The sequence below is a fragment of the Pelobates fuscus genome, chromosome 4 (assembly GCF_036172605.1).
Source record: "Pelobates fuscus isolate aPelFus1 chromosome 4, aPelFus1.pri, whole genome shotgun sequence".
Classification (NCBI taxonomy): domain Eukaryota; kingdom Metazoa; phylum Chordata; class Amphibia; order Anura; family Pelobatidae; genus Pelobates; species Pelobates fuscus.
Window position 1 is genome coordinate 236,549,282 of NC_086320.1, and position 21,357 is coordinate 236,570,638.

The following is a 21,357-nucleotide window of genomic DNA, read 5'->3' on the forward strand; positions in this document are numbered from 1 at the left end:
CACCCACACTTATTATATATCATTTTGTTCAAAGGAAACAGGGCTTTCATTTAACATCAAATATTTAGGTATGGAACATAACGTAATATGAATAAAATATAAAAAAATGAGAGAAAATATGATTTTTTAAAATTTTCTTAGTTCTATGTGACATTCTAACTGTGAATGTCATAATACTGTTTGCTTTTACTGCAATAAAATACACATATTTGTATTCAGCGATGTCTCACGTGTAAAACAGTACCCCCTATGTACAGGTTTTATGGTGTTTTGGGAAGTTACAGGGTCAAATATAGCATGTTACACTTTTCAGTTTTTTCACATTGAAATTTGCCAGTTTGGTTACGTTGCCTTTGAGACTGTATGGTAGCCCAGGAATGAAAATTACCCCCATGATGGCATACCATTTGCAAAAGTAGACAACCCAAGGTATTGCAAATGGGGTATGTCCAGTCTTTTTTAGTAGCCACTTGGTCACAAACACTAGCCAAAGTTAACGTTAATATTTGTTTGTGTGTGAAAAATGCAAAAAACTAATTTGAAAGCCAATTTTGGCCAGTGTTTGTGACTAAGTGGCTACTAAAAAAGACTGAACATACCCCATTTGCAATACCTTGGGTTGTATACTTTTGCAAATGGTATGCCATTATGGAGGTAATTCTTATTTCTGGGCTACTATACGGTCTCAAAGCCAACGTAACCAATCTGGCGAATTTCATTGTGAAAAAACTGAAACGCAAGCCTTATATTTGACTCTGTAACTTTTGAAAACACCATAAAACCTGTACATGAGGGGTACTGTTATACTCAGGAGACTTTGCTGAACACAAATATTTGTGTTTCAAAACAGTAAAAAGTATGACAGCAAAAATATCGTCAGTGTAAGTGCCGTTTGTGTGCGAAAAATGCAATAAATTTCACTTTCCCTGACGATATCATTGTTGTAATAAATTTTACGGTTTTGAAACACAAATATTTGTATTCAGCGATGTCTCCTGAGTAAAACAGTACCCCCCATGTACAGGTTTTATAGTGTATTGGAAAGTTATAGGGTTAAATATAGTGCCAGCAAATTAAATTCCCTATACTTTTGGCCTGGGTTGTTAGGCAGGTCCTGCAAATTGTAATTAATAAAAGGACCTAATTATGTAAAATTATTACATAAATATATATGTAAAATTATTATATATACACGTGTGTGTGTGTGTGTGTGTGTGTATGTATATATATATATATATATATATATATGTATATAATTTTTTTACTATTTTTATTTATATATAGGTATACATATAGTGATGTATACGTATATACTTAGGTATATATATATATATTATTTCGTTCTACGTGTATTTTGATATCTATCTATATATATATATATATATATATATATATATTCAAAATACAGTTAGAACGAAATTACACACATATATATATTTTTCATTATTTTTTTTTATTTTTATTTTTTTTTACGTATTTACATATTTTTTTATTATAATATATATATAATTATAATTATGTATATATTTAATCAATATCCTTCTACGTGTATTTTGATATTAATATATATATATATATATAATATATATATAATTATAGACAAAATTCCAAAGCCAGGCACTCCTCCGTTCAGATCATTTTAAAGTATTATGGGCCCAGGTGCAATCCCGCGTTATATATATAGAAAAATAATGAAGGGAGCACACTAGGTCTTGAAAATAGTGCAAAATTATTTACTGCATTCAAAAGAATACATCGCTGTGGTATACAAACAAATCAACGTTTCGACCCTACTGGGTCTTTATCAAGATCACAGTGCAAACTGAAAATTACTGGCAATTTATACATAATCATGTGTTAAGCTTACCATTAAGATGATCGGACAGCCTGTAGACTGAAAACCCGGAAGTGAGAACCACCACGTGACATCGTGCGTGTGACGTATTGCGTGAATAGCGTAGTTACTAGGTAACTACGTCTAAGGAGTGAAAACGTATTGCGTATTATGTAAATAGCGTAGTTGCTAGGTAACTACGTCCGAGAAATAAAAACAAATGCCCGAAGAAGGCAAAACGAAAACGAAGAGGCTACACCAGCCTACCAACATATGTATACAGAGAACTTAGGCCCATGTCCCAAGAATCCACATGTGTACATCTATGTGTGTACTAAAACTGGGTGCAGTGAAACAAAAGTGCAAAAAAAATCAGAGTGCAAACCTTAAAGTGTGCAAACAGTGTACATATAATATCACATGTAGATAGGGATCGGGCTAGATCATATATCAGAAGTTAGTTACAAGGTCACATTATACTATCTACCAATACAGGGTTTATGGGCATTGTAGTATATACCCCTCCAGGGTATATGAGTTTAACCTTTATTGCTGTATCGTACTGTAGGCATTTGAGCTGGAAGCATGACATTATAATGTCGCTAAACTTACTATATTCATATAAGTGTATATAATTATATCCCACATACAGATCTATTCTGTGACGATCTGGACCTATTTTTACTTAATCTATGATTTCTACCCTCTAAGTTAGGGACTCTTTCCGTGTATATAACCGTCGAGGATCCAACTGTGATAGCTGGTTTGCTTATTGCAGAATAGACTGTGTGGGTGTTTTTTTACATTATAGACTAGTAAATTGTTCTATCGTATAGAGGTCGGGAATCACAGCTTAATTATCAAGTTTAATAAGCAGTGTACTATGGGGCTGCAGGAATGATTTTCAACATATTAAATGATATCCTATATAAGCATAATTCAATTTATAGCTATAGAAATCCTAATTTAGAGAAACATGGACAATACAAGATGTTCATTAAGTCCATTTGGGGTCACTGTGTTGAGGTGATGAATCCAATGGGCCTCGCGTTGTAGGAGCAGCTTGGATCTGTCACCTCCTCTCGGTTGTGCCGGGACATGGTCGATTGCAATGAACCGTAATAAAGGTAAATGATGGTTACTGGCCAAGAAGTGTTTCGCAACGGGTTTTTCGGTCCGTTGGTCTCTGAACGCCGTCATTATTCCGGACCGGTGTCCCCTAATCCGGTCTCTCAAAGTCATATCGGTTTTACCGACGTACGAGAGTCCACAGGGGCATGTGATCATATATATGACGTGTGTAGTCATACACGTAATATAGTGTTTAATTGCCATTCTTTTGCCACTATGGGGATGAGCGAATGTTGATCCTGTCAGCATATGGCTGCAGGTAACACATCCGCTACATTTGAAGCAGCCTTTTTTGTGGATAAAAGGTGGTTTGGCATAGCAGTGCCGAGGGTCGTTCCGAACCAATAGGTCCCTTAAATTACGGCCCCGTCTGTAACTGATCATAGGGCTCTGTTTAAATTTTTTAGGGAGGTTTGGATCCGATTGAAATATATTCCAGTTTTTATATATGGATTTTTTAAGTGACGAAGTTGCCGTGTTGTATGTCAGAGTCCTTTGTATTGGACTTGGTGGTTTTGGCTTGTTTAAATTTACTCAGAGCTTTATCCTTTGCGGTGTCCAGTGTCCTGCGATGGAATCCCCTTGCTAAGAAGCGGTCACGGACTTCTTGTAGTTGCTCTTCGCATTTACTCGAGTTACTATTAAACCTTAGCACTCGTAAGAACTGTGATATGGGTAGAGAGTCCTTGATATGTTGAGGATGGAAGCTGGTAGCCGATAATAATGTATTGCGGTCGGTCACCTTTCTGTATAAGGTGAACCCCAGCCGGTTCTCTTCCTTAAAGATAGAAACATCTAGGAATTCAATGTTAGTATTATGCCAGCTCAGTGTAAGCGTTACCGGTATTGGTAAGGTGTTGATATTTTCCACCATCTCCTCAAGTGTGGTGGTGGTCCCTTGCCAGATTATGAAGATATCGTCCACATATCTCAGGTATTTAATTATCTGGTGTTGGTATTTAGGGAGAATGTACGTGTTCTCAAACCAATACATAAATCCATTGGCATATGCCGGTGCCATGGCCGCCCCCATGGCAGTACCGGAGGTCTGCAAATAGAAATGCTCCTCGAATTTGAAGTAATTGCAAGTTAGGGCAATATCAAGCCATTCCATTAAATATGGAATCGGAGGACCTTGGTATGTCTCATCCTGTTGTAGAATTTCACTGATGGCTTCGATGCCTTCCTTTTTTGGTATTATGGTGTAAAGACTTTTGACGTCCATAGTAGCTAAGATGATTTCTGTATTAGTTAGCTTTATATTTTCTATCTGACTGATGAAGTGCTGAGTATCAAGTAAGCACGTCGGTAATTTTCTTATACTGCTGTTAATATGGAAGTCGATGAATTGGGCAATGGGCTCTAGTAACCCTTCTTTCGCCGACACAATGGGCCGGCCCGGTGGATGCTCAGCATCCTTATGTATTTTTGGTAGGGTGTACATCACCGGGTGTTTAGGATGTTTTACATATAGGAATTCAGCAGTATGTTCATCCAAATAGCGGTGTGCCAATCCTTCCTCAATCAATGTTGTAATCCTCCTCTGGAACTTCAAAACTGGATCAAATGTGAGTTTTAGATATGTTGACTCCTCTTGTAGTTGTTGTAGAATTTCATTCCTGTAGTCCTCATAAGCTTGGATTACCACGGCACCACCCTTGTCCGCAGGTCTAATTATTATTTTGGGATCTTGCATTAGGTCTTTGAGTGCTGTATGTTCTTCTGGTGACAAATTATCCAGATGGAAAGATGGTATGGTGCATGGCAATGTAGTTTCATGTCGTATAGTTTGCATGAAGGTCTTAATCGAGGGATTAGGTGTATATATGTCTTTTTTGTTCCGTGTTGGGAACACATATGCTTTACTTGTAGGCCTCTCTTTCATAATCTCGTGGCTATAGAGAGTTCTTTGAAGTTTATACAGATCGATTGCCATCTCGAATGGTTTCGGATGAGTAACTGGTATAAATGTAAGTCCTTTCTGTAGAACCGAGAGGTGATTGTGGTCCAGTGTTTTCTGTGATAAATTAAATATCGGTATTACCTCCGTTGTCTGGGAGGTTTTCCCATGTTGCCTGTATTTCTTGTGACCCTTTTGTCCACGTCTGGGGTGTCTCTTACGTCTCTTCCTTCCCGTCTGTTGGTATTGTATATACGTGGTGGATCGTTTGAGTGTTCTCCTGTTTTTAAAAAAGTAACCTGTTTCGAAGATTGTTGATCGATACGGGTATCACCATCTGAGGCTGATTCCCCTGAGCTTACATCTACCGTTTGTAGTGATGGCTTCCTTATGCGTGTGCGAAATCGTGGAGGCGGATTGCGCATGTTTGAGTCTGAACCGCTGAGCCAGCGGTAGACCTGATGAAACTTATAATCATGGTTTACCTTTTCCAATTTTACCTTTTTAAAGCGGATCAATTCATCCTGATATCTTTTGTATATCATCCTGGAGTTTTAATACAAAATCTGTAGATGGTATGGATTGTAAGACGCTTACATGTGTAAGTTCAAAGTCCTGTATCGATTTTTTAACTTGCACGAGTTCTGTTCCAACTTCTTCAATTACAATCACTAACCAATCTAAAGAACATTTATTGGAGATGTTCATCCACTTTTTGCAGAATTCAGGGTTTTGTCTCCCTATAGTGGGGGCATTTTTAATACGAAAGCCCCTGGGGATCCGTTTGGATCTGTAGTAGTCCGACAAGAACACCCCATGTAGGTCAAGGTCCACCTCTCGTTTTTTTAGTCTGGATAAGTCGTTGTAGAGGTCCTTAGCTGTATGTCTATGTGGTAAATCCTGTGAGCTGCGTGGCCATAGTACAGATTGAGCCTTTTCGTCTGTAATAGATAGTGTTTCCGCTGTCTCTGTTAATGCCCCAGCTCTGTGTAGAAAATCCTCCATGTTAAAACGATCTTGGTGGCTGTGTCCAAATCACCATTTAGGTAATGCGTCCAATTTAAATCGTGGGGGTGCTCAGGCAAGTGCTCCGCCAGCACTTCAATATATAGACAAAATTCCAAAGCCAGGCACTCCTCCGTTCAGATAATTTAAAGTATTATGGGCCCAGGTGCAATCCTGCGTTATATATATAGAAAAATAATGAAGGGAGCACACTAGGTCTTGAAAATAGTGCAAAATTATTTACTGCATTCAAAAGAATACATCGCTGTGGTATACAAACAAATCAACGTTTCGACCCTCCTGGGTCTTTATCAAGATCACAGTGCAAACTGAAAATTACTGGCAATTTATACATAATCATGTGTTAAACTTACCATTAAGATGATCGGACAGCCTGTAGACTGAAAACCCGGAAGTGAGAACCACCACGTGACATCGTGCGTGTGACGTATTGCGTGAATATTATTAATTAATTATTAATAGTATTGGTTTGAGAACACGTACATTCTCCCTAAATACCAACACCAGATAATTAAATACCTGAGATATGTGGACGATATCTTCATAATCTGGCAAGGGACCACCACCACACTTGAGGAGATGGTAGAAAATATCAACACCTTACCAATACCGGTAACGCTTACACTGAGCTGGCATAATACTAACATTGAATTCCTAGATGTTTCTATCTTTAAGGAAGAGAACCGGCTGGGGTTCACCTTATACAGAAAGGTGACCGACCGCAATACATTATTATCGGCTACCAGCTTCCATCCTCAACATATCAAGGACTCTCTACCCATATCACAGTTCTTACGAGTGCTAAGGTTTAATAGTAACTCGAGTAAATGCGAAGAGCAACTACAAGAAGTCCGTGACCGCTTCTTAGCAAGGGGATTCCATCCCAGGACACTGGACACCGCACAGGATAAAGCTCTGAGTAAATTTAAACAAGCCAAAACCACCAAGTCCAATACAAAGGATAAGCTCTTTCTTCCTCTGACATACAACACGGCAACTTCGTCACTTAAAAAATCCATATATAAAAACTGGAATATATTTCAATCGGATCCAAACCTCCCTAAAAAATTTAAACAGAGCCCTATGATCAGTTACAGACGGGGCCGTAATTTAAGGGACCTATTGGTTCGGAACGACCCTCGGCACTGCTATGCCAAACCACCTTTTATCCACAAAAAAGGCTGCTTCAAATGTAGCGGATGTGTTACCTGCAGCCATATGCTGACAGGATCAACATTCGCTCATCCCCATAGTGGCAAAAGAATGGCAATTAAACACTATATTACGTGTATGACTACACACGTCATATATATGATCACATGCCCCTGTGGACTCTCGTACGTCGGTAAAACCGATATGACTTTGAGAGACCGGATTAGGGGACACCGGTCCGGAATAATGACGGCGTTCAGAGACCAACGGACCGAAAAACCCGTTGCGAAACACTTCTTGGCCAGTAACCATCATTTACCTTTATTACGGTTCATTGCAATCGACCATGTCCCGGCACAACCGAGAGGAGGTGACAGATCCAAGCTGCTCCTACAACGCGAGGCCCATTGGATTCATCACCTCAACACAGTGACCCCAAATGGACTTAATGAACATCTTGTATTGTCCATGTTTCTCTAAATTAGGATTTCTATAGCTATAAATTGAATTATGCTTATATAGGATATCATTTAATATGTTGAAAATCATTCCTGCAGCCCCATAGTACACTGCTTATTAAACTTGATAATTAAGCTGTGATTCCCGACCTCTATACGATAGAACAATTTACTAGTCTATAATGTAAAAAAACACCCACACAGTCTATTCTGCAATAAGCAAACCAGCTATCACAGTTGGATCCTCGACGGTTATATACACGGAAAGAGTCCCTAACTTAGAGGGTAGAAATCATAGATTAAGTAAAAATAGGTCCAGATCGTCACAGAATAGATCTGTATGTGGGATATAATTATATACACTTATATGAATATCGTAAGTTTAGCGACATTATAATGTCATGCTTCCAGCTCAAATGCCTACAGTACGATACAGCAATAAAGGTTAAACTCATATACCCTGGAGGGGTATATACTACAATGCCCATAAACCCTGTATTGGTAGATAGTATAATGTGACCTTGTAACTAACTTCTGATATATGATCTAGCCCGATCCCTATCTACATGTGATATTATATGTACACTGTTTTTTTGCACTTTTGTTTCACTGCACCCAGTTTTAGTACACACATAGATGTACACATGTGGATTCTTGGGACATGGGCCTAAGTTCTCTGTATACATATGTTGGTAGGCTGGTGTAGCCTCTTCGTTTTCGTTTTGCCTTCTTCGGGCATTTGTTTTTATTTCTCGGACGTAGTTACCTAGCAACTACGCTATTTACATAATACGCAATACGTTTTCACTCCTTAGACGTAGTTACCTAGTAACTACGCTATTCACGCAATACGTCACACGTATGTCACTGCTGTCACTGCGATCAGATCGCAGGGAGAGGCTGTCTCTGCATTCAGATCGCAGAGACAGCCTCTCCCTGCGATCATACTCTGCAGATCGCGGTCACTGACCGCAGGGGGACTGCCTGGGGGGCCAGGCATGTCCCCCGACCGCGATCTGCAGAGTGAAAATGCGGCCGGCTCCATGTGTCAGCCGATTTTAAAATCGGCTGACACATGGTAAATACCGATCGCAGTGACAGCCTGTCACTGCGATCGGAAGCTGCAGACCGCGGTCCCCAGGCACAGGGGGGCTGCCTGGGGGGCCAGGCATGCCCCCCTGACCGCGATCTGCAGCGGCCATGTGCCGCCGGCCACGTGGGGGGTAAGACCGCCCAGGACGTACCATGCCGTCCTGCGGCGTTTAGAGCCGCCCAAATAAGGACGGCATGGTACGTCCTGCGGTCTTAAGGGGTTAAATCAGTATAAAAGAAACCAGTAAATAACATGAGGTAAATCTTCCTAGCAACAGGAACAGCCAATCAGCATCCTCTTTATAGAATAATAGGCAGTATCCAGTACGCCACTTCCTCTTTCTTTGCTGCTACCTCAGTTAAGTGACACTGGGTCCCATGGTTCTTAACTGTGGGATCTTTTACTTTACTTTAATTATATCAGTACTGTGGTTAATATAGTTATTATATTGTAATTATAATATTTCCATGTTTATAAATATATTTAGTTACTTCATTTTAACTTAATTTGATTTATTTACTTCATTTGCGTCAGTTGTATGCTTTATTGTATCCAATTTACCACCGCGCAAAAGAGCTACTGGTCAGGCAAAATCTACTAGACTTTGAAAAAGGGCAAAAGCCCAATTGAACTCTGAATCTGAGCTCAGGGATATTGAGGAGGAGTTTCCTGAATCCTATATGGAGGATTTAGAGGATATTTCTGATCCTGATTATGAAATTACTGATGAAGAGGATGCTAATCCTGTTTGAGATACATGTCCTGTTAAACCTTCCAAGATTTAGGTAGATTATGCGGACTCAGGGACACCGATAGGATATTCGAACCTGACGACCTATGTCACCCAGTGGTCTCCTCAGACCATGTAGCCAAGTATATTGCATCCAGAGTACGCAAGCCTTTTGAGAAGGCAAAGTGAAATAAATTGCAGGCTGAATGGCCACGCATAAACAATCACTGATGACTCATGTAAAAGGCTATCAGTCGATCCTAAGATCATTTAATTCCTGAGTAAGACAGGATGAAAGCCCACTAAAGGCTTAGATTTTCATTGCAAAACTGTCAGGATAAAATCCTGGGCATCTTCGGCTCAGCAGCCAAGATCTTTGAAGCAGTAGAGGATGATCTAGAATTAGATTGCGCCATCTTAAGTGGTTAGATCCAGAGAGTGATTTAAGTTGGCAACGCCAACAATGCGGTTGTCACAGAACGCCACAAATCGATCTTGCTCAAGATTGAGCCCAAACGTTTAACTATGGCTCTGAACGATCCAGATCCATTAGATTCCATCTAATGCAAATTAATCATGAATCCAGTTTTATACTTGGATATTACCATATTCTCCTTTCTCTTCCAGCTTGACTTCGAGATCCAGTTTTAAGGCTCGTATACCCTCTTATTGGAGCCCACTTTTTTATTTGGATTTGTTGTCCTTGTTCGGGATCGCAAGAAAGAGGAAGTAGTATACTGGACACTGCCTATTATGCTATAAAGAGGATGCTGATTGGCTGTTCCTGTTGCATGGAAGATATACCTCATGATATTTACTGGTTTCTTTTATACTGATTTAATGGTATTTTTCTTTGCTGCTGAGGTAAATAAAGAAAGAGTGCAGCATAATACTCGCCCCCGTGTCATTAATAAAATCATGACTTTACGTCATGGTAATAGTAAAATCTGTAAATTGCAGCACTAAGTCTGCCTCCAGTGGCTGCCTCCCAGACAGCCACTGGAGGCGCTTCCTGCATCATAACGGACCTTTGGTCCGGTGTCTGATGCTGGCTGTCCTCATGCTCTAAATAAGGACATCCAGTGTCAGATTTTTCTCTATAGGAAAGTATTGATTTGGCGCTTTCCTAAGGGGAGGTCTAATGTGTGTTCAATTGCCGCGCTTAAGCTGTCGCTCGTTACGGGACGTCGGAGAGAGCAGAGCGTCGACCCAGCAGCAAGGGACATTGGCTCTGGAATCAGATAAGTAAACAAAGGGTTTTTAACCGGGGAGAGGAGGGCGCGATGCAGGGGGAACTATATGCCAGGAATTCCTGGGTTGTTAGACAGGTCCCTCAAATTATAATTAATAAAATCACATAATAGAAATAATACATAAATATACCCATAAGGAGAGAAAAAGAAGTAGCAAGAGAGGTGAGAATGGACAACAGCTCAATTAGCCTGCCCTTCGGTGGGTCCCCGCTCAGATCTCAAGCTGGTTTTAGCTCAACTTGTGCCATTACAGAGAGAACAGCATATCAGACTGGTCCCACCCTTATGGGCAGTCCAAATCCGAAATGCCAGCAAGTTCCCTCTGCACGAGAGATACGGCAACGCCAGACAATCGTTTCAACCCCAATCCCCAGTTACTGAAGTCACTTATCTGAGGCAGGTATTGGGGGCTGCTGCGGGGGGGGGCGAAAGGAGCACTGAGTCTCCCTTTCCGAATTCCCAGACGCTTTCCTGGCACACAAGCTCCGCTCCGCCTAGTGCACAAAGCCCTGCCCCCACACCTGCTAGTTTTGCCCCTGCCTTTAAGCAGCAGACCTTGCTGCAAGAAGAGGTCAGAAAACGGCTACTTGACCTATTCTCCCCTAGCAACAATCTCCAGTACCAGCTGCCTATATTCTGTGTGTATATGCCTGCTAGTGAGAAAACTTGTGTGTGTCAGTGAGCTTGTTTTTAGTGAACGTGTGTGTGTGTGTGTCAGTGAGCTTGTGTGTGTGTTTCAGTAAGGTTGTTTGTAGTGAGCGTGTGTGCTTGTGTGTGTCAGTGAGCTTGTCTGTAGTGAGCATATGTGTGTGTGTCAGTGAGCTTGTGTGTCACTGAGCTTGATTGTAGTGAGCGTGTGTGTGTGTGTGTGTGTCAGTGAGTTCGTCTGTAGTGAGCTTGTATGTGGCAGTGAGCTTGTCTGAAGTTAGCTTGTGTGTGTCAGTAAGTTTGTTTGTAGTGAGCGTGTGTGTGTCAGTGAGCTTGTTTGTAGTGAGCATGCTTCTGTCAGCGAGCTTGTTTGTAGTAAGCATGTGTGTGTCAGTAAGCTAGTCTGTAGTAAGCTTGTGAATGTCAATGAGCTTGTCTGCAGTGAGCATGTTTGTGTCAGTGAGTTTGTCTGTAGTAAACTTGTGTATGTCAGAGAGTTTTGTCTGCCAGTGAGCCTATTTGTGTGTATCAGTGACCTTGTGTTTTGTGTCAGTGAGCCTGTGTATCAGTGAGCTTGTGTGCTTACAGTGTACTTACCTGTTTTTTTTGGTAGCATGAAAAGGGGCTAATGGAATATGTGCATACATTTTCGTTTGCTCCCATTTCTCTAATTAGCCCGAAAGGGAGGCAAGTGAATTGCCATGGGAAGCCGTGCCATAGGAATCGAAGGCAGGGATGGCTGTCTTCGTGAAATGGGGATCGAGAGGTATGCATCCTTGAGATCTAGGCGCGTAAACCAGTCCTCTTCTTGAAGGAGGTCCCTTAGTAAGTGTATGCCCTCCATTTTGAAGTGGCGGAAGGCCACATGGATGTTCAGATCTCTTAAATTCATCACCGGTCTGAAATCCTCTGTTTTCTTGGAACGAGGAACATGTTGCTGAAGAAGCCTCCTTGTTCGCGCACGGGTTGTATAGCGGCCTTCATGTGTAGTTCGTGGAGCTCCACTTCTATGAGGTGAGCTTCCGAAGCTGAGAGGCATAAGGGATGAGGAGGGTACCTCAGTACGGCAAACATTCATAATTTGATGTGGTACCTGTTGACCGTCTGTAGCACCCAAGCATCTGTGGATAGTTTTGACCAATTCTGGGAAAAAAGAGAAACACGGTCTGCAGTCATGGTTAATTGAGACATTGATAAGTGTTGGTCTCTTACCTGTGGGGAATCTTGCGCGGGTATGTCCACGACCACCACATCCTCTGTCTGTGCCCCTTAGGTAGCGGGGGTAGTGTTATCTAGAGCCGGTGTCCTGGTAAGATTGTTGCGGGTAAAACTGCTGTGGGAGGAGTCATCTGACTCATCAGAGTCTTCCCTGTTATGGGAATGTTTGCCAACCCAGCTTGTTAGTTTCAGAGGCCGTTGGTAACACCTTCTCCAAGGACGCAGCCACCGCTGCGTTGATCATGGCCTGAAGGTTCTGTGTGTCCTCCATAATTCGGGCACTAACAGGCACAGGTATGAGAGGTTAAGGGACTGTGTGGGAGGGACTTAGACAGCCCGTAGGCCGTATATTGTATAACGCCTACTGGCGTGGTAAAGCAGACCCTTTATAATCACTGGGGCTCACGCAGGAAAACGGAATTGCTACAGCAGATTCCTGTAGGCAGCACTCTGGTAATTACCCAAACAGGGGCTCACCCCTTGCCAGAATAATAGGTTATACCTGACTGGCAGTCCCACTCCCCAGGGGTTAACACACCAACCTGTAACTGGAAAACCAGGAAAAATCACTGTTTGAAAGTAGTGGTAATCTGTCACAAAATCAGGAACTTGTTCTTGCTGAGGGTTCACATCCGCCCAAAACACACCAACAAGATGGCCACCGCGGGTCTGGTGAGTTCTGGGCCAACTGTCACTTTAAAAGCCCGCAAGAGGCTTCGCGAGTTATTGGGTAAGTAACCTTGCGTTCGGCAGATTTGCTCATCTAACTAACGCAAACAGGTGAACGTATGGTAGTTCACCAAGTTATGGCCGTTCGTGCAAATAGGCACAAAATGTTGGAGGGACAGCACGGGAAGGTAGCAGCAGGAGGAAGGGGGAACTCCGCGAACGGAGTTCCACGAGTCGCAAGACCTGGGTAACCGTTCGTGTAGTATACAGGCATGAATTGCCCCAAAGGCACGAATGTAGAAGTAGCTGAACTGCCCGTTCTGTTCACACAGGAAGAGTGAACAGCGCTGAAAGCATCCAGAGTGAAAGTGGCAAACGTAGCCACTAGGGGGGGGGGGTGGAGAGCGGGGGAAAGAGCAACATTCTACCTCGGAGTGTGGGAGAGCCTGAGGAGAGTTTGTAGTCACACTAAAACATACAAATTAAACCTACACCTGCAGGGGGCTAGCAATGGACCCCCTACCACCCCCAGGAAAACCAATTTCAAATACACATTGAATTAAATAAGCAGTATTCTGACCTGACTTGTGATGGAGCAGCAAAGAAAGAGGAAATGATTGGATATGCTTAGACTTATATATACTCTGACTCACTCTGATTAGTTTTTTATTTCAACTGTTTTTTCTTTGCTGCTATGGAGTTCGTAAAGAAAGTTAATGCAAAATATGAAGCCTCCTGTCTATGGGGTTCAAGTCCAGTGACTTTGATGGCCACTGTAGAATTTTCCAGGGCTTCTTCTGCAACCAAGCCTTGGTGCAATTTGAGGTATGCTTGGGATCATTGTTTTGTTGGAAGGTCCATTGATGCCCAAGCTTCAGTTTCCTCATAGACGGCATAATGTTTTCTCGTAGGATTTCCTGATATTTCTAGGTATATCTTAGTATTGATACTAAGGAAGAGGACAGAACATGGAGAGCACCTCCCAGTGCTTCCAGTCTACCACAGCCTTCTGTAACAGGTAAGCTTCAACCCATGATTGTGATAGTGTGTGTGCGCCTGCTTGTGAGTGAGCCTGTATGTGTGTGTCAGTGAGCTTGTCTGTAGTGACCATGTGTGTGTCAGTGAGCTTGTCTGTAGTGAGCATGTGTATCAACAAGCTTTTCTGTAGTGATCGTGTGTCTGTGTCAGTGAGTTTGTAGTGACCATGTGTGTATTAGTGAGCTTTTCTGTGGTGAACTTTTTCTGTAGTTTGCTTGTCTATAGTAAGCATGTGTATGTGTGTCAGTGAGCTTGTCTGTAGTGATCATGTGTGTGTCAGTGAGCTATTCTATAGTGAGCATGTGTGTGTGTCAGTGAACTTGTCTCTAGGGAGCATGTGTGTGACAGTGAGCTTGTCTGTAGTGAGCGTGTGTGTGACAGTAAGCTTGTCTGTAGTAAGTTTGTGTTTGTATACCAATGAGTTTGTCTGTAGTAACCTTGTGTGAGTGTCAGAGTTTGTACTACGTTTGTGTGTGTGTGTGTCAGTGAAATTGTCTATCAGTGAGCCTGTGTGTATCGGTGAGCTTGTGTTTTTATGTCAATGAGCCTATGGGTATCAGTGAGATTGTTTGTTTGTCTGTGAGCCTGTGTCAATGAACTTGTGTGCTTGTGTCAGTGAGCTTGTTTGTGTCTGCATGTGAGTATGCTTACTGTATAATTACATTATTTTACACTGACCGAACCAATATTTTGAATTAGATAAAGAAACATACCAATAATATATATACAAATATACATACATATTCAGACACACACACATATATATTTATATACATACACACACTCTACAGGGCACAATGACTTATGGGGCTGGCACACATTTGTTTCCAGGCCTGCTTTGTATCCCTAGTCCAGCCCTGCAAAAAGGGGCCGAGAATAGATGACATTACAATTAAGACCCCCCCCCCCCCGGATAAATTCCTGCGGGTGCCCATGCTGATACACACACTGGCACATATACATATGTATTCAAAATTATTCAACCCCCATTGAAAATCAGGTTTATTGTCAGAATTTTCAGAATTGTAACTGTTTGCAATGAACAAATGAAATAAAATAGCTCAACACAACACATGCTTCAAGTGGATTCCCCAAATTCTATGGAAAATGTAACTTATAATAATTTCTACAATTTCAAAATTGTTTAACCCCTTCATGGCAAGCTTCATTAGTACTTAGTAGAGCACGCTTTTGCTGTTATGACCTGCAGCAAACAAGATGGATAGCCAGACACCAGCTTTTGGCAATGTTCCTAAGGAGTCTTAGCCCATTGCTCATGAGCAATGGCCTCCAGTTCAGTAATATTCTTGGGTTTGCGTGCTGCAAACACCTTTTTTATATCCCACCAGAGATTTTCTATGGGGTTCAAGTCCAGTGACGTTGATGGCCACTGTAGAATTTTCCAGGAATACTTCTGCAACCGAGCCTTGGTGCAATTTGAGGTATGCTTGGGGTCATTGTCTTGTTGGAAGGTCCATTGATGCCCAAGATTCAGCTTCCTCACAGACGGCATGATGTTTTCTCCTATGATTTCCTGATACTTCAATGAATTCATCTTGCCTTCCACATGCAGCATGTTTTCAGTGCCAGAGGGTGCAAAGTAGCCCCAGAGCATCACCAAGCCACCGCCGTGCTTAACTGTAGGCAGAGTGTTCAGCGTATGCTCAGTGGTGTATCCTGGTTTTGTGCTGCCCTAGGCAGGACAAAACTCAGGCGCCCCCCCACCCAACCTTTCCCCCCGCCCGCATTCTAAATACACACACACACACACACACATTCACTGACTGATATGCATACACTAGCTAACAGAAACACACACTCGCTAACAGAAACACACACTCAGTAACAGACAAACACACTCACTAACAGACACACACTCACTCACTAGCAGACACAAACTAGCAGACACACACACTCACTAACATACACACACACTCACTAACATACACGCACACTCACAGGCAAACACACACACTAACAGACACATACAGTCAGACACACACACTCACAGGCAAACACACTAACAGAAACACACTAACAGACACACACACTAACAGACACACACACACTCACACTCACAGACACACACACTCACAGACACACACACTCACAGACACACACACTAACAGACACACACTAACAGACACACACTAACAGACACACACACTAACAGACACACACACACTAACAGACACACACACACTAACAGACACACACACTAACAGACACACACCCACTAACAGACACACACCCACTAACAGACACACCCACTAACAGACACACCCACTAACAGACACACACACTAACAGACACAGACACTAACAGACACAGACACACACACTAACAGACACCCACTAACAGACACACACACTAACAGACACAGACACACACACTAACAGACACGCACACACTCACCCACCCACCCACATTGACACATTTTTAATATTTATTTAAACACCCACCCCCCAGCCTCCTTACCTTTGGGAATGCTGGGGGGGTGTCTCTTCCTCCCTGGTGGTCCAGTGGCTGCTGGGCGAGCGGCACTGCCTGGCGGGCGGCTGGCGAGGGAGCACTTCCCCTGAGCTGTCTGCTCAGCTCCCTCGCCTTAGAGTGAGGCTGGGAGGCGGAGCCAGAATATGACGTCATATTCCGGCTCCCAGCCTCACTCTGCGGCGCGCGAGGGAGCTGAGCAGACAGCTCAGAGGAAACGCTCCCTCGCCAGCCGCCCGACCGCCCGACTGCCCAGCAGCATGTCTGTTAGCCTCAAGGCTAACAAGGCATTTGCCTTGGGCATTTGGGGGCGGGTTTTTTTGCCGCCCCCTGGAAAATGCCGCCCAAGGCAAATGCCTTGTTTGCCTCGCGGCTAATACGCCCCTGCGTATGCTACATTCTTCTTCCTCCAGACATACCGCTGATCCATAGGGCCAAAAAGTTCCAGTTTTGTTTCATGGCTCCACAGAACAAAATCCCAAAACTTCTGTGGCTTTTTTCTATGATTTTGAGCATATTGGAAGGAGGCAACTTTTCTTGTGCTTTTGGGTCAGAAGTGGTGTACATTTTGGAGTTTTGGCATGGAAACTTTCTGCGTATGGGCCTTACTGTGCTCACTGAAACCACAGTGCCTGTTGCCACCAGGTCTTGCTCTAAAAAAAACTTTGATTTGAACCATACATGCGCTTTAAGACGGCAAGGGAGTGGGAAAGGAGACCGCGATGGATGGAAAAATAAAACATTGCACTCATTGGGTAGGTGGAGAGGGCTTCACAGAAGAAGGGAGGGAGAGAATATCCAGACTGCTCTTCCTGCCAGAGGAAGCTCAATATGTCAGTTGACAGCACACTATGTGCTCTGACAACGGACAAATTTTATTCACAGTTGACATTTGGAAGTCCAGAACAGAGTTCTTCAGGCGTAATGACCAATTCAAATCACTTAAGTGGTGATGGTGCTTGGAGTAACCTTTTGATGAATATAATGGATGTTTAAAATAAATAGCTTATGAGATATATTGTTTTAATGGAACACTAAAGTTAGAAAAACAAACGTATTCCTTTTTATTTCTCTTCAATACATTTTTTTTGTATTTCAATTTTTGTGACATACATCGACTGTAAAAAATATTGTAAATAACAATATGAAATCTTAAATACATAAGACAAAACAACGACACATACAAGCCCATGGGTTAATCACACTGATGTATAGCATAAATCCTTAACATTTTGATTTTCAGTTTGTAGTACCTTAAAACCAGCACTTAATTTACTCTCTGTTTGTTCATGGTTACTTGTCTTTATTAGACTCTGTAACAGTCACCTGGGGACTTATGTAACAGTTTACAATGAGTTGGAGCCCAGTTGCAGGAGATGGCACAGGAAGGAGGCAAAAACTAGAAGCGCAATACAGATTAAGGGGAAATCCAAAGGCAGGGTCAGACAAGAAGCAGACGTCAGGGCTGGCAGCGGAGTAACGAAGTCAGTAAAGCAGGCAGAGGTCAGTAACATAGCAAAGATCTGTCAGGAAACACCAAACAGGCAAAATGACCAGATGCTAGGTTTCAGGCAGGGCTGGCTTTTACAGCCTGCTGATTAGATGCAGCTGACCCCAGGGCCGGACTTGCCCACCGGGATACCGGGAAATATCCCGGTGGGCCGGCACACTAGGGGGCCGGTGCGCGGCCACCTAGTGTGCTCCAGCCCCGGCCGCAATTACAGGGTGACCGGCAGGAGGGGATGTGATCATGTGCTCCCCTCCTGCCGGTCACAGAATGTAGCGTGGCTGAGCAGGCAGACCGGGTAGGGGAGCTTCTGTTCCCCTACCCGGTCTGACAGAAACCTGCAAACGAGAACGCTCCTCCCGCGAGCAGGCAGGTTGGGGCGTTGCTGTGCGTTACCATAGCAACGCTCCGACCTGCCTGCTGTTCTCGCGGGAGGAGAGCGAAGTCAGCCTGCAGCCAGAGGAGCTGCAGGCGTAACAGCATGCGCCACCACTGGACCACCAGGGATTGAAGAGTAGCCGTCCCCCCTCTCCCCTGGGCCCTGACCAAAGGTAAGTAATATAAAGTTTTTTTTTGTTTTTTTTTTAAATAAATATATCAATGCTAAACCCCCCACACTACACTCCTCCCCCCCACCAACAGCTCCCCCCCCCCACACACCACAGAACCCCCCCCCACACACACACAGAACCCCCCCCCACACACACAGAACTCCCCCCACACACACAGAACCCACACACACACAGAACCCACACACACAGAACCCCCCCACGCACACACAGAACCCCCCCACGCACACACAGAACCCCCCACACACACAGAACCTTCCCCCACATACACAGAACCCCCACACACACACAGAATCCCTCCACACACAAACAGAATCGCCCCCACACACACACAGAACCCCCCACACACACTGAACCCCCCCACACACAGAATACCCCCCCACACACAAACACAGAACCCCCCCACACACACAGAACCCCTCCACACACACACAACCCCCCCACCACACACACAACCCCCCCACCACACACACAACCCCCCACACACACACTGAACCCCCCCACACACAGAACCCCTTCACACACACAGAACCCCTTCACGCACACAGAACCCCTTCACGCACACAGAACCCCTTCACGCACACAGAACCCCTCCACACACACATAGAACCCCTTCACGCACACATAGAACCCCTTCACGCACACAGAGCCCCTCCACACATAAACAGCACCGCTCCACACACACAGAACCCCTTCACACACACAGAACCCCTTCACACACACAGAACCCCTTCACACACACAGAACCCCTTCACACACACAGAACCCCTTCTCACACACATACAACCCCTTCTCACACACATACAACCCCTTCTCACACACATACAACCCCTTCTCACACACACACAACCCCCCACGCACACAGAACCCCTTCACACACAGAACCCCTTCACACACAGAACCCCTTCTCACACACACACAACCCCCCACGCACACAAAACACCTCCACACATAAACAGCACCCCTCCACGCACACAGAACCCCTCCGTGCACACAGCACCCCTCCACGCACACAGAACCCCTCCACGCACACAGAACCCCTCCACGCACACAGCACCCCTCCACGCACACAGCACCCCTTCACGCACACAGCACCCCTTCACGCACACAGAACCCCTTCACGCACACAGCACCCCTTCACGCACACAGCACCCCTCCACACACAAACGGCACTCTCTCCACGCACAAATTTCTTTCATGTTTTCAGTTTTTTTCCCGCTTCCATATCTGCGCACTATGCTGGCGCGATGCATTACGGGGCTGGTATGGAATTTTTTTCCAAGGCTGCATTTTATTCCCAGTCTGGCCCTGGCTGACCCTAATTGGAAAAGGGCTACAGGTGGATTAGCAGGCAAGGGGTCAGGAAGCAGACAGATATCATGGCAGAGAACCTGACTGGGATGCTGGAGCTGTAAGTTCAAACCCAGCCAGGTCTCTTAAAGGGACGGCCACGCCTTACTGTCTGCAGGGCTCGGGCTCGGGCTGTGCCGTGACAGACTCCTAGATTATATTATCTTTTTTAGCCAGTGGAGACATATTTTGTTTTTGTTTTTTCAGGCACCTTACTCTTGCCATCCTAAACCTGTTTCCATCTTAAGTTGGAATTCTAATTGTAATTTAAATTCTAGGTCCTTTCGAGTTATAGATTTTCCTCAGTGTCTAGCAATAATAATTTTTGAGACATTTAAAGTGTGTATAATTACTAATAAATAGTGATGTCGCGAACATAAAATTTTTCGTTCGCGAATGGCGAACGCGAACTTCCGCAAATGTTGGCGAACCGCCATAAACTTCAATAGGCAGGCAAATTTTAAAACCCACAGGGACTCTTTCTGGCTACAATAGTGATGTAAAAGTAGTTTCAAGGGGACTAACACCTGGACTGTGGCATGCCGGAGGGGGATCCATGGCAATGGAAAATTACATAGTTGATGCAGAGTCTGGTTTTAATCCATAAAGGGCAGAAATCACCTAACATTCCTAAATTGTTTGGAATAACGTGCTTTAAAACATCAGGTATGATGTTGTATCGATCAGGTAGTGTAAGGGTTACGCCCGCTTCACAGTGACAGACCAAACTCCCCATTTAACGCACCGCAAACAACTGAAAACAGACTATTTGCTCAACCGCAAACTCCCCATTTGCACAAGGTTGGATACCAAGCTAGCCATGTCCCGTTCCTTGTCCTCACTGATGTCCTTGGAAGTCTCTTCCTCCACCCAGCCACGTACAACACCAAGGGTCCCCGAAAGGTGACAACAAGCCCCCTGTATTTTTTTTTTTTTAAATGTACACTACTGTTACACCAGATATGAGTTGCACTGGTGTGACACTGTGCCCTGCCAGGCCCTGAAACGCACACGTGTGAAGGAAACTGACTGCTATTATTTCACAGTCAAAAAAGTTTTTTGTTTTTTTTTTTAAATGCAAGCTATTGTGACACCAGATATGAGTGGTGGCACTGGGCAAGTGGGCACAGTATACGCTGTGAGCCTGACACACACGCTGGCAGGCAGGCAACTGCAATTAGATTACACAGGGAAAAAAAAAAGCAGACTGATGTTCTAGCCCTAAAAAGGGCTTTTTGGGGTGCTGTCCTTACAGCAGAGATCAGACGAGTCCTTCAGGACTGTAGTGGAC